The sequence below is a fragment of the Sapajus apella genome, unplaced genomic scaffold (assembly GCF_009761245.1).
Source record: "Sapajus apella isolate SASKATOON/1434 unplaced genomic scaffold, GSC_monkey_1.0 scaffold1, whole genome shotgun sequence".
NCBI classification, from domain to species: Eukaryota; Metazoa; Chordata; class Mammalia; order Primates; family Cebidae; genus Sapajus; species Sapajus apella.
The window spans coordinates 22,547,930-22,563,924 of NW_022436941.1; positions in this window are offsets into that span (position 1 = coordinate 22,547,930).

Consider the following 15,995-nt stretch of genomic DNA (forward strand, 5'->3'; position numbering starts at 1 on the left):
CTATCCTTTTATGTATGAGTGATAAAGAGATGATCATATGGTTCTCATAATTTTATAATTTGAAGATTAAAAACAATAGCATATCTCCATTACCAGTAGAATGCTTGTCACATTTTGAAGACTCAACAATTACTAATTATTTATATTTTTAAGTTAGTTGAGTTCAAATTAACAGTGCTTTGTGTGGTAAGAAACATTTAATGAGATCTATCCATTAGTACTCTTACATTTTTAAAAGAAAGGCTCTAAATATATATATTCTTCTCATCAGATTTTCATTTTCTGGATTGAAATTTATTGAGCCTCTCCTTCCTGCTGGATTAATCTGATATAATAAACAATGTAGCTCTTAAGTCATTTATTCCACGTTTCTATCTATAGGTCAATTTATATCTGAAATTTTATTTAAAATTCTTAATTTTATTTTTAACTCTCTTTAAAAATTAAACCTACATTTTCAAATTATTTTTATATAGATTTGTAATTATGTAAACTATAAATTATAACAGATGTAATTTTAAAAAAAAATGGTGGTTTATTTCTGCAGTTAGAAAGAAAAAAAAAATTGACTGAAATTGACTGAATGGAAAAACCTTATATAATTTTCTTCAGTTTATCCTTGAATTGCAGGAAGAACTTTACCTAATGATGAAAAAATAAAAACTGAGCCAGAGGATTTGAAATTTGTGTAAAAAATCACAAATTTGGATTTTGACACATGGAACATAGTGAAAATTAAAAATAATATTCCGTTCAGTTAGTTCTTGAGAAACATGACTGAAGAATACTACTGACTAAGGGAAAAACATTTCATATATTTACCTATTTTTAAAATATAAGAAAACGTCTTTAAAGAGCTTAACTTTGAGCATCAAAAATTACCCCTGTGTAACGGATTAAAACAAACAATGGCTTGAAACAACACAGATATATTACCTCACAGTTTCTTAGGTCAGGAATTTTGGCAAGATTAATTGGTGTTCTGCCCAAGTTCTTGAAAGGTTGCAATCAAGTTGCCTGACAGAGCTGGAGTCACACCTGGGACTGGGAAGTCTCTTGGAAGTTCTCATGGTTGTTGGCAGAATTCACTTCAATGCAGCTGTAGAATTCATAGAGACTGTGTCTTTAAGGCTGGTAGAAGGTCGCACTTCATTTTCTTTAAAGGACTCAACTGATTAAACTAGGTATACCTAGGATAATCTTTTAATCAACTGGAAACCTTCCAATTAGGAACCAATTATGGAAACGCTATCCTATTTTATTTAAAGTCCTGCCCACACTCAAGGGAAGAATACAGAGAATGTGTACACAAGGAGATGGTGAATCTTAGAATTTTACATAACACAATATCTGACACACACTTTTAAGAGGAAAACCACCACACATAAATCAATGATAAATTATTTGGAATTTCAAACTTTTCTCACTTTCATATATTTTAGTGCAATGACTATTTACATCCAAAGTAACCACATTAAGATATGATTAGTTCATCTTTACTTTCAGCTGCTCTGCCTCTTCTAGCAGTACCTGTTGTCTGTCTATGGACCACAGGCAATATCCAAAGAGTTATTTCTAAGAGCTAATTTCCCTTCAGAGTAATGACAAGCCAGTAGGAAATGCAAACACATAATTAATAGATGCTGACTGATAGACTGATATATTCATTCTTTGAGTGATTCAGCACATATCCTGTGTTCTGTCTCCATAGCCTCTGACAGATGATCCATGAACCACAGAGTAAGCCTGTCAGGAAATCAGAATAGAATGACTTCTTTTCATGCATAGAATATCGCCATATGTTGCCATAGAAATCTATTGGAGATTCATTTTTTTTCATGTTTCTACAATCTTTCATTTGACAATTAATGATAGGGAAACATGATAACAATTCTTCAGAGGGCTTTAATCTCTTAAAGCTTTCAGCTAAGACATACTAGCTAAAGGAAGAAAAACAATCTTTATGTACATTTTGACCACTTTTGTTCTTCTTCCTTATATTTTTGACAATTTGTATATCTTTAAATCCTTTTTCCACCCTTTTTCTCACTTGAGTAATTTCTTTACATGGCCAACACCTCATAATGTGATGAAATTAAACTTGCTTCAAACTGACCCTCAATTACGATGCTGCCAGGCTATTCTTGATGGATATTTTGAATTGTTATAAGATTACTGGACTGAGCAGTGTTTCCACAGCTCAGTATCAGCATAATCTAATCTGTTTTCTGGCTGCAACGTCAGCTTGCAAAGATGGAGATCAGGCAGAATTCCAGGAGCCACAGTCAAAGCACCTGCAGGCTGGCGGTTTTGCCAGAACACCAAAAGGAATGATGGAATTAGGAAGTGCTATAGTCAGCTCACATAATGAAGATAAAAATGATAATTAGCCTTGTAGTAATTTGAATTACTGAACTATATCTTTGTCGTGCTCCAAAATATTCTAACAATAGATATTGAATAATCTGTTGAGATTGTATCATTTTAAGAAACTAAGGGTAATGGCATTTTTTTTTCAAAATGAAAATAAATTGACATAATTTTACACATGAAAATTTCAGTCTGTGGAGAGCCCAAGCATCAGTAATGACCCCAAGTAAAATTCAGTAGAAATGATTGTCAGCTTAGTTCTTATGCAACCTGAGTATATTTTGCTCTGAGTTTACTGTAGCGGAATATAACTATCATATGCACATGAAGGTGAACTGACATAAAAGTTACCATCTTAAACTTTGGTAATTTATAGTCTATCTTAAATATTATTATAAATGTATAAGAGCTTAACTTTCAATTAATCTAATTTATAAAACACTTCTGTTTACTTTATCTGAGCAGTAACTGTTAAACGATCTGCTGAGAAAAACATATTCTTTTTGCATTATTAATTTGAGTTTTAATTCATCCCACCGTGATTAATAACCAATTCAAAATAGTTCAACAAATTCTCAGTATCTGTAGGATGCTGGTGTGAGCATAAAACTAAAAAAGAGTTTTGCCGGGCGCGGTGGCTCACGCCTGTAATCCTAGCACTTTGGGAGGCTGAGGTGGGTGGATCACCTGAGGTCAGGAGTTCAAGACCAGCCTGGCCATCATGGTGAAACCCCATCTTTAAAAAAAAAAAAAAAAAAGAGTTTTGTAGTAATTCAGAAAGTGGAACTAAGTATTTATTAGGAAAATTTTCAGATCCTCTAAAGTGACTGAGTAAATACATGCCTATGTAATTGTTTAAGGTAGCTTAAAGGTACATGAGTTTAACAGGTCCCTTTGTTATCAGTGACAGTCTGCATATAAACTATTTTTCTAGGGTTGAGATGTTGTAAATTTACCAATATAAAAGACAAAGGGAGTAGATAAATACAAATACTTGAAGAGGAAAAATTTTTCTGAGTATTTCTACAAATTGTGAGTCCTTGTAGTTTTATGGTTAAGGGCCAGGCCCTTAATGTAGATAGACTGAAATTTTATGTTGCCTCCAATATTTGCTAATTTTGAACTCTTACAAAGTTTCCTAATCTTTCTGTGCTTCATTTTTTAACAGGCAATAATGGAGACACCAAAGAGTACCTGTCCCATTGAAATACTGTATTATGTAAATAAGTGTATTATTTATGGTGCTTAGTATACATGCATATTTTTTACTGTGCTTAGTATTATGGTGCTTATTTGGGGTGCTTAGTACAATGCCTAAAATATCAGAATACTATCAAGTTTGGCTATTATTTTTGTTATTTGTGGGCTCCATCTTTGTTAGACTGAGCCTTCAGGAAAAATGTATTATGTACCAAGCATGATGCTAGAATTCAGGAATACAAAAATGAGCAATACAAGTTCCTGTCCTCACAGAGGTTACCTTCTATTGACAAAGCATTAGACTGGTGATCTCAACTTAGCATGTATTAAAATTACCTGGAAGCCTTGTTAAAACACAAATTGCTATGCCCCACCCGAAAAAAATGTAATTTAGTATGTCTTGGGAGGAGCCTGAGAATGTATATTCTAATAAGTTCACAGATAACGCTGGCACTGTTAGCATGGGAATCACACTTTGAGAACCCTAGCCTAATAGATAATTTCTAATATAGTGAGGTAGTTTTTCTTACATGGATATAAACAGAATGGTATAGGAGTACAACCACCTGGACCAACCCAGGAATTTCAAGAGCCTATTTTAGAAGAGATGGTGCCTGAGGTGGTAATTGAGGGATACATATTAACCAGGTGAACAGCTGCAAAGAGTGTTTTACATATAAGTATTACCAAAGGCAAAATTGACATGAAACGTTGCTTTGTGTGGGAATTTTTTTCTGGCACTGTTTTAGGAATATTTCCTTGCTTTTTATCTATATATGATTTACTTCCTTTCAAAAATATTAAAAACAGATATCTGATGTTTATCTACTCTTTTATAAGGCAATCAAATATCAAATTTATACTTGCCTTGAAAAATAAGTCCAAATTCTTATGAAGCTAAAACTTTATATTCCTAAATTTTGATATAGGTTAAGTTACAATATCAATATTTCCCATTTATATTCTTTTTTCAATAGTAGGTATAAAATTAGGTAAGTGTATATTTTTGTAACTGTTATTTTATGTAACTAGGAAACATGAAATCAAATATTATGGCCTGAATGTGTTTCTGTGGTTTAAATAGTACAAAATAAGTGTTCAAAATAGATGCTCAATTTATTAATTTTTATAATTAATAATTTTATTCCACACATAACAAGAAATTCAGTAAAACAATCCAGTATCTAAAAGACAAAGTAGCTGTTTTAAGAATGAACCATACTGAACTTCTAGAGCTGAAAAACTCATTACAATAATTTTATAATACACTAGGAATTATTAATAGCAGAAGAGACCAAGCTGAGGATAGAATCTCAGAGCTCAAAGACTAGTTCTTCAAATCAACTCAGCCTGAGAAAAATAATTTTAAAAGTTTTTAAAAATGTGCAAAACCTCTGAGAAATACAGTATCATCTAGAGACACAACATTTATAATTCATTGGCATTCCTGAAAGAGGAGAGAGAATAAGCAACTTAAAAAACATATTTGAGAATATAGTCCACTAAATTTCCCTAAAGAAGTTGGCATACAAATCCAAGTTATACAAAGACCCCCAGCTAGGTCTAAGACAACAATCTTCAAGACATATAGTCATCAAATTTAATAAAGTCAATGCAGAGATAAGAATCTTAAAGGCAGCTAGAGAGAAAGATGAAGTCATGCTCAGTGGGAACCCCATTAGACTAGCAGCAGACATTGCAGCAGACACCTTACAAGCCAGGAGAGATTGGGGACCCTATTTTCAGTATCCTTAAATAAATAAAATTTCAAACAAGAATTTCATATCCCACCAAACTAAGCTTTATAAACAAAGAAGAAATAAAATCTTTCTTAAACAAGCAAATGCAAGGGGAATGCAATTCAATTAGTCCAGCCTTGTAGGAGGACCTTAAGAGAGCACTAAACATGCAATAGAAAGAATGACACCTGCTACAATAAAAACACACTTAAGCACACAGCCCACAGGCACTATAAAGCAACTACGCTTTCAAGTCTACATAACAACCAGCTAACAATATGACAGAATCAAAATTATACCTATCAATACTATCCTTGAATGTAATTGTGCTAAACTACCCACTTAAAAGATACATATTGGTAAGCTGGATAAAAAGACAAGATCCCACCATCTGTTGTCTTCAAGAGACACATCTCACATATAATGACACTCATGGGGTCAAAGTAAAAGAATGGAGAAAGACCTACCATGCAAATGGAAAAAAGAAAAAAAAAAAAGCAGGAGTTGCTATGTTTATATCATATAAAACAGATATTAAACAAATAAAAATTAAGAAGGACAATGAAAGGCACTACATAATTATAAAGAGTATAATCCAACAAGAATAGTTAACTATGCTAAATATATATGTACCCCACACAGGAGCACTCAGATTTATATAACAAGTTCTTCCTGACCTGTAAAAACACTTAGACAACCATAAGTGCAGACTCGAACACCCCACTGACAGTGTTAGACAGATCTTCAAGGTTTAAGACCAACAAAGACACTCTGAACTTAAACTCCACACTTGACCAATTAGACCTAAGACATAGGCAGAACACTCCACCTAACAACCACAGAATATACATTTATATTATTCTCATCTGCACACAGAACATATTCTAAGATCGACTACATATTTGGTCACAAAGGAAGTCTCAATAAATTCAAAGAAAACTGAAATAGACATTCTTGGACCACAATGCCAAAAAAAAAAAAAAAAAAAAGAAATCAGCATCCAAACAATCTCTCAAAACTTCATAAGTACATGGAAATTAAACAACTTGCTCCTAAGTAAAACTCTTGGGTAAACAATGAAATTAAGACACAAATAAAAAAAGTATCTGAAATCAACGAAAACAGGCACACAACTTACCAAAGTCTCTGGGATGAAGCTAAAGCAAGGTTAAAAGGAGAGTTTATAGCTCTAAATGCCTTCATCAAGAAGCTAGAAAGATCTCAATTTAACAGTCTACCAGAACAAAAGAAAAACTAAAATTCGAGAAAAACATAATGAATCTGAGATGTAGAAATCCAGATAAAAGATTAATTAAACCAAGATTTGTTTCTCAAAAAAACATAAATGACATTGCTAGACTGCTACTTAGATTAACAAAGAAAGAAAGATTAAAAGATCCAAATAGGTAAATCAGAAGTAACATAAATATTGCAAGTGATCCCCAGAAAGACAAAAGTTCACCAGAGAATACTGTGAACAACTCTATGCACACAAATTAAAAAATCTAGAGGAAATGGATACATTTCTAGAAACATACAATCACTCAAGATTGAATCAGAGATGGTAACACTGAAGAGAATGTTATTATGCTCTGAAATTGAATCAGCAAAAACAAAACAACAACAAAAAAACAAAAATACCAACCAGAAAAAGCCCTGAATGGATTCACAGCCAAATTTTACCAGATGTACAAAGACAAACAGGCACCAATTTTACTGAAATTATTTCTAAAACAAATTGAGGCAGAGGAACTTCTTCCTAATTCATTCTATAAAGCCAGAATTGGCCTAATACCAAAATCAGGCAGAAACATGACAAAGAACTTCAGACTGATATGTCTGATGAACACAGATGCAAAAAATCAACAAAATACTTGCAAACCGAATCAAATAGCACATCAGAAAGTTAATGCACCATGATCAAATAGCCTTTGTTTCTAGGACAAAGTTGCTTCAACATAGAAAAACCAATAAGTGTGATTCACCACACAAACAGAATTAAAAGCAAAAAACATGATTATCTCAATAAATGCAGAAAAGACTTTCAATAAAATTCAACATCCCTTCATAACAAAAACTCTCAACACACTGGGTAAAAAAGTAACATACCTTAATGCAATAAGAGCCATCTATAAGAAACTCACTGCCACATCATACTGAATGAGCAATAGCTGGAGATACTCCTATTGAGAGCTGGAACAAGGCAAGATGCCCATTCTCACCACTCCTATTCAACATAATACTTGAAGTCCTAGTAAGAGCAATCAGGCAAAAGAAATAAATAGGCGGGGTACAGTGGCTCACGCCTATAGTCCCAGCACTTTGGGAGACCTAGGTGGTCAGGGAGTTCAAGACCTGCCTGGCCAACATGGTGGAACTTATATCAACTGAAAATACAAAAATCAGCTGGGCTTGGTGACAGGAGCCTGTAATCCCAGCTGCTTGGGAGGCTGAGGCAGGAGAATCACTTGAGCCCAAGAGGCAGAGCCTGCAGTGAGCTGAGATTGTGCCATTGTACTCCAGCCTGGGTGACAGAGCAAGACTCCATCTCAAAAAAATAAATAAAAATAAAAATAAATAAATAAATAAATGGCATCCAAAAAGGAAAAGAAGTTGAAATATCTCTATTCCCTGACAGCATGACTCTATACTTAGAAAGCTCTGAAGACACACCACCAAAAGGTTACTAGAACTGATAAATGAGTTTAGCAATGATTCAGGATACAAAATCAGTGTACAAAAATCAGCAGAACATTTTTATACACCAATAACATCCTGCCTGAGAGTCAAATCAAGATAATCCCATTTGCAATAGCCACACACAAACAAGTGAATTACCTAGGAATACAGCTAAGCAAGGAGGTGAAAGCTGTCTGAGAGGGCAGCTACAAAACAGTACTGAAAGAAATTAGAGACGACAAATAAATAGAGAAACGTTCCATGTTCATAGGTTGGAAGAATAAATATTGTTAAAATAGCCATATTGCCCAAAAGACTCTACATATTCAGTGCTATATTTAAACTGCCAATGTCATTCTGCACAGAATTAGGGAAAAAAAAAACTATTCTAAAATTCATATGGAACAACAACAACAACAACAACAAAAAAAAAAAAACAGCAAAGTTTAAGGCATCACACCATCAAACCTCGAAGTGGAATCTATACGTAACTTAAATCAACAAACAAAAACCAAACAGACACATAGACCAATGGAATAGAGTAGAAAATTCAGAAGTAAAGCTGCACATCTACAACCAACTTATCTTCTACAAGGCCAACAAAAGCAAGGATTTTGGAAATCACTCCCTATTCAATATATGGTGCTGGGATTACTAGATAGGCATATTCTGAAGAATGAAACAGGACTCATACCTTTCCTTTCAACATATACAAAAATTAACTGAAGATGGATTAAAGATTTAAATGCAAGACCTCAAACTTTAAAAATTCTAGAAGAAAACCCAAGAAATACCCTTCTTAACATCACCCTTGGCAAATATAAGTACCTAAAAACAATTAAAACAAAAACAAAAATTGACAAGTGGGACCTCATTAAACTAAAGAGCTTCTTCACAGCAAAAGAAAGCATCCACAGAGTAAACAGCCTACAGAATGGGAGAAAATTTTCACAAACTGCGTATCTGACAAATACATAGATATCTAGTCTGATATCTAGTCTATAAGCAACTTTAATCAACAAGCAAAAAACAAATCACCCCATTAAAAATGGACAAAAGTCATGAGCAGATACTTCTTAAAAGAAGACATTCAAGTGGACAGCAAGCATGAAAAAAAACCACTCATCATCACTAATCATTAGAAAAATGCAAATAAAAACCACAATGAGATACCATTTCACACCAGTCAGAAGAGCTATTATCAAAAAGTCAAAAAACAACAGATGCTCATAAGGCTGTGGAGAAAAGGAAACTGTGGGAAGGTAAATTATTTCAGCCGCTATGGAAAATAGTTTGGAGATTTCTTCAAAAAACTTGAAACAGAGCTACCATTTGACCCAACAATCCCATTACTGAGTACATACCCAAAGGAAAATAGATCTTTATACTAAAAATACACTTGAACTTATATGTTCATTGTTGTGCTATTCACAATAGAAAATACACAGAATCAACTTAGGTGCCAATCAATAGTGGATTGGATAAAGAAAATGTGGCACATATAAAACATGAAATATTAAACAGCCATAAAAATAATGAAATCATGTCCTTGGTTGCAACATGGATGCAACTAGAGGACGTAATTTTAAATTAATTCATTCAAGAAGAGAAAACCAAATACTTCATGTCATCACTTAAAAGTAGGAGCTAAACATTGAGCATATATGAACATAAACATGAGAATACAGATACTGTGGACTCCTCGGGATGGGGTAGTGATGAGGGAATGGGCTTCAAAAGCTACTTGGCTACCATGCTTACTACCTGAGTGCAATATGCCCATGTAACAAACCTGCATGCACATGTATCCCCTGTGTGGAAAATACAATTTGAAATTTAAAAAAAAGTATTGCTTTTGTAAAATTACTCAAAAAAAAAAATAGAGTCTATCACTAATTTTCACTACTAAAGAATAACTATCATTTGTATTTGATGCCCTCAAAGTAAGATATTTCTCTATAAAGACTCAAGGATAGAAAGACAAATAGAAATAATTTTTAAGCCTATCAAAAAGGATAAAATATTTGTAAGCCATACATCTGATAAGAGATTATCATAAAAAATATATAAGGAACTCAAGCAACTCAATAGCAAGAAAATGGGTAACCCAATTAAAAATGGGCCAAGGACTAGAATAGACATTTCTTGAAAGAAGACATACAAATGGCCAATTATATGAAAAAATGTTCAGCATTACTAATCATCAGAGAAATGCAAATTGAAACCACAGTGAGATACCATCTCACACCATTTAGAATGGCCATTATCAAAAAGACCAGAGATAGTGTTGAGGAATATGCAGAGAAAAGTGAACCACTGCACACTGTGTATGGGAATGTGAATTAATTGAGCCAATAAGGAAACAGTATGCAAATTCTTCCAAAAATTAAAAATAGAGCTACTGTGTCATCCATCAATCCCACTTTTGGGTACATATCCACAGGAATTGAAAACAGGATTATGAAGAGATATCTGCACTCCCATATTCACTGCATGATGATACAAAGTAGCCTCAATATTAAAATAACCTATATATCTGTGAACAAATGAATGGAATAAAAAAATGTGGTGTGTATATATATACATATATATGTGTGTATATATATACATATATATATATGTATATATATACACACACACACACACACACACACAATGGAACACTATTCAGATTTAAAAAACAAAATTTTGTCTTTTATGTAAACGTGGATTAACCTGGAGTACATTATGGTGTTAAATAAACTAGGCACGGAAAGGCAAACACTGTAATACAATTATATGTAGATTTTAAAAACGTCAAACATGTAAAAGCAAAGCCAAATGAAGTTAGCAGGAGTTGAGGCTGGTGGTAGCAGGGGTTTGAGGAGATATTAGTCAAAGTATGCAAAGTTTCAATTAGGAGGAATAGTTTTGAAGATTTGTTGTACAACATAGTGATCATAGTTAATAATACTATGTGCTTGAAAATTCCTAAGAGAGTAGATTTTAAATGTTCTTACAACCAAAAAGTGGTGACTGTACAAGATAATGGATGTGTTAAGTAGCTTGATATAATTATTCCCCAGTGTATACATATTTCAAAACAACATGCTGTATACCATAAATATATACAATTTTTATTAATCAATTAAAAATATAAATAATTTTAAAAGGAAATTAAACACATTAAACAAAGGTAGAATTTATGGGGGCATTTACTTAATGTTTAAGGTGATCAAATGTTATTAAAAGTTACATAATTTACAACTTTTTAAAATGGATAAATAGAACCCTGAAAATTGTAACTTGAACTTTGAAGCCTAAGAAAAATTAGGCTTGCTTTTACATGTCTTGTTACATGACAATTAAAGAGAGTTGTGATTTCTGAGATAGTCAGTAATCAGAGGATTAAAATAAATGAGGAGAAAGATTCTGTGGAAAGAAAAAAGGAAAGTAATAGCAATAGCTGTAAGAACAAAAACCTGCTATAACCTGAAAATAGCAATAAAGATAGTGTGGGTGCAGCACAATTGAAAGGAGATAATTTCATGCAATAAATTACAGTCCTTATTAAGTTGTATGGGTGTTATTCCAAGCAAAAATCTTAAACCTTTGGACTTTTTATAGCTATTTTTAAAAGAAGGGTTGACACAATACATGATTTAGACATTAAAATAATCACTTTCTTGCTCTAGTTGGAAAAAACAAGTTACTTCAGACAAAAGAGGACATATTTCTGAACGACTTAAATATTGTGATATATACAGACTGCCAAGAAACAGGAAAATATGAACAACTCTCTCATTCATCAGGTAGATATAAATTTTGCTAACTGTAGCATAACCAATATTCATAAGCATGGCTTTGGGAAGTGTAAATTGGTACAACCAGTTTGCAAAACTATCAGTATACATTAAAACTATCTATTTGCATAGGTTTTACTTTTGCAACACATTCCTGCTATCTGTACACTTAACAGAAACAAGCACAGATCCATAAATCAGTGGATATATTTAAGAGTGTTCAGAACAGCCCTACACATTAGTTCCCCAACCTGAAAACTGGGTCAGTGTCCATCAATGGTAAAATAAATGCCAAAATTATGCCATAGTAATGCAAAAAAAAATTAAAAATCTGTAAGTATGCCTGGCACATTTGGATGGCTCTCTCAAACATAAGGTTGTATGAAAAAAACAGACACAAAATAATACTGTTGTTTCCATTTATGTAAGTTTCAAAAAACAGGCAAAATTAACTTATGCTGAGAGACATGGTCTGGTTTTCCAGGTTATTGATATTTCGGAGGCCCTGCTAGTATTCTATTTCTTGACTTGAGAGGTATATACAATTTGAGAAAATTACCTTGTACATCTATGATTTTTGTGTACTTTTGCCTTATTCCCCTTTAATAATATGCTGGAAATGTAAAAGAAGAAAATTTCGGCTTTAAAATTTTGTATCTTAAAGTTAAATTTTAATAAACAAATTTCAAATAACTCAAAAAATGGGCTCATACTATATATGATTTTCCTCTAAAATTATTAATTTTATTTTATTATAACAGGCATCTAAAATGAAATGAAAAATGTGGTAACAGTTTGCCAAAAATATTCAATTTCTTCACTGTAAGAAATACCAGTTCTTTAATGATTTCTATCATGGTAGGGAAAAATGATTATGAGGGTACAGTTGTGCTGTTTCAATTTTAGACTGTGTTTTTTGAGTTTCAGCTATAAAAGATAAGGAAATTAGTAAACTTTATCCAACCTTCTTGATCTTTACCTTTACATTCTGATTTGTGTTGCTTATATTACTACTTTTATGTGGTGAAGTTTTACAACATTTACATTGTCTTTGCTTCAGGTGGGAAGCTTTCTTTTTTTTTTTTTTTTTTCCCAATTGTGTTTGGGCTCTGGGGTACATGTGTATGTCCTGCATCCTGCAGGATTATTGCATAGGTACATACATGCCATGGTGGTTTACTGTCTCCATCCCCCACCCCCCAATCCCCACTCACATTTCTCCCTGTGTTATCCCTCCCCATCCTCCCTACCCCCCGACTGTCCCTCCCCTCCAACCCCCCAACCTGGCCCTGTGAGTGTTGTTCCCTTCCCTGTGCCCAAGTGTTCTCATTGTTCGTCACCCACCTATGAGTGAAAACGTGGTGTTTGGTTTTCTGTTCTTATGTCAGTTTGCTGAGAATGATGGTTTCTATATTCATCTATGTCTCTACAAAGGACATGAACTTATCACTTTTTATGGCTGCATAGTATTCCATGGTGTATATGTGCCACATTTTTTTGTCCAGTCTATCATCAATGGGCATTTGGATTGGTTCCAGATCTTTGCTATCGTAAACAGTGCTGCAATGAACATACCTGGGCATGTATCTTTATGATAGAAAGATTTATAATCCTTTGGATATATACCCACTAATGGGATTGCTGGGTCAAATGGAATTTCTATTTACAGATCCTTGAGGAATCGCCACACTGTCTTCCACAATGGTTGAAATAATTTACACTTCCACCAACAGAGTAAAAGTGTTCCTTCTTTCTCCACATCCTCTCTGGCATCTGTTGTCTCCAGATTTTTTAATGATCACCATTCTAACTGGCGTGAGTTGGTATCTCAATGTGGTTTTGATTTGCATTTCTCTAATGACCAATGATGATGAGCATTTTTTCATGTCTTTTGGCCGCATATTTGTCTTCTTTTGAAAAGTGTCTCTTCATATCCTTTGCCCCCTTTTGAATGGGTTTGTGTTTTTCTTGTAAATCTGCTTTAGTTCTTTGTAGATTCTGGATATTAGCCATTTATGAGACGAGTAGATTGCAAAATATTTTTCCCATTCTGTTGGTTGCCGGTTTACTCTAATAATTGTTTCTTTTGCTGTGCAGAATCTCTTTAGTTTAGTTAGATCCAGTTTGTCTATTTTGGATTTTGTTGCCATTGCTTTTGGTGTTTTAGTCATGAAGTCCTAACCTGTGCCTATGTCCTGAATGGTGTTGCCTAGGTTTTCTTCTAGGGTTTATATGGTGTTAGTTCTTATGTTTAAATCTTTAATCCATCTGTAGTTAATTTTTGTATAAGGTGTAAGGAAGGGGTCCAGTTTCAGCTTCCTGCATATGGCTAGCCAGTTTTCCTAGCACCATATATTAAACAAGGAATCCTTTCCCCATTGCTTGTTTTTGTCTGGTTTGTCAAAGATCAGATGGTTGTAGATGTGTAGCATTGCTTCTAAGGCCTCTGTTCTGTACCACTGATCTACATCTCTGTTTTGGTACCAGTACTATGCTGTTTTGATTACTGTAGGCTTGTAGTATAATTTGAAGTCAGGTAGTGTGATGCCTCCAGCCTTGTTCTTTTTGCTTAAGATTGTCTTGGCTGTGCGGGCTCTCTTTTGGTTCCATGTGAAGTTTAAAGTGTTTTTTCCAGTTCTGTAAAGAAAGTCAATGGTAGTTGGATGGGGATAGCATTGAAACTATAAATTACTTTAGGTAATATGGCCATTTTCATGATATTGATTCTTCCTAACCATCAGCATGGAATGTTTTCTCATCTGTTTGTGTCCTCTCTTATTTCCTTGATCAGTCATGTGTATTTCTCCTTGAAGAGATCTTTTACATCCTTTGTTAGTTGTATTCCTAGGTATTTTATTCTCTTTGTAGCAATTGTAAATGGGAGTTCACTCATGATTTGACCCTCTGTTTGTTATTGGTGTATAGGAATGCTTGTGATTTCTGCACACTGATTTTGTATCCTGAGACTTTGCCAAAGTTGCTTATTAGCTTAAGGAGATTTTGGTCTGAAACAATGGGGTCCTCTAAATATATGATCATGTTGTCTGCAAATAGGGACAATTTGACTACTTCTTTTCCTAATTGAATGCCCTTTATTTCTTTTTCTTGCCAAATTGCTCTGGCTAGAACTTCTAATACTATATCAAATAGGAGTGGTGAGAGACGTCATCCTTGTTGTAAGGTTTATTGCCAAGGTAAAATGAGCAAACTGAGGCAAGTATAAGAAAATGAGAAGCTAATTTACTCAGCTCCTGGGCGAGGTTCTGTGGTCCAGGGTGGGGCCAGAGAAGTCACGCCCGGCTGTTTAGGTTATGGGGTTTTATGGGGAGAGAAGGCAATTGATTGGCTATTGGGGAAACAAAGCAAAGGCAATTTTATTGGCTGTCGGGAAGCAGGAATTACCTGAAACTAGTTGCCATTGGTAGGTGGGTGGGACTTTGGGTAAGTGGGCCTTGATTGGCTGTTGGGGAAACAAAGTGAAGGCAATCATATTGGCTATTAAGAAGCAGGAAATGCCTGGAGCTAGTGGTCATGGGTAGGTGGGAGGGACCTTAGGTAAGTGGGCCTTCCAGGGGCATACAGAGCAGACTGCTACCAGGCAAGGTCTGATGGGGCTTCTTTAAAAAATTTTCCTACAGGCTTATCAACAGCGGGCTGGGGGTTAAATGCATAATTTAGTGCTGAATGTGAGCTTGGGTCTGGTATGCAGAGGCGGGTGCGGAGAAGCCGTGTGTCAAGGCCAGATAATGAGCTTGGGTGATGATGTAGTTATCAGACGTGGAGAGAGATGGATGAGTCCGTTTAACCCTCTGCGAGGCAGCTGGCCTTACACTTGTCTAATGCCAGTTTTTAAAGGGAACGCTTCAAATTTTTTTACCATTCAGTATGATATTGGCTGTGGGTTTGTCATAAATAGCTTTTATTGTTTTGAGATATGTTCCATCAATACATAGTTTATTGAGAGTTTTTAGCATAAATTGCTGTTGAATTTTGTTGAAGGACTTCTCTGTATCTATTAAGATAATATTGTGGTTTTTGTCTTTGGTGAAGCTTTCAACAACAAGTAACCAAGGACTGAAATCACAATGGCTTAAGCAATAAGAAAATATTGTCATCCAAAGTGATGGAGGCATCCAGAGTTGGCTTAGAACATCATCAGGTAAGCCACGTATGGTGGCTCACACCTGTAAGTAATCCCAGAATTTTGGGAGGCCAAGGAGGGTGG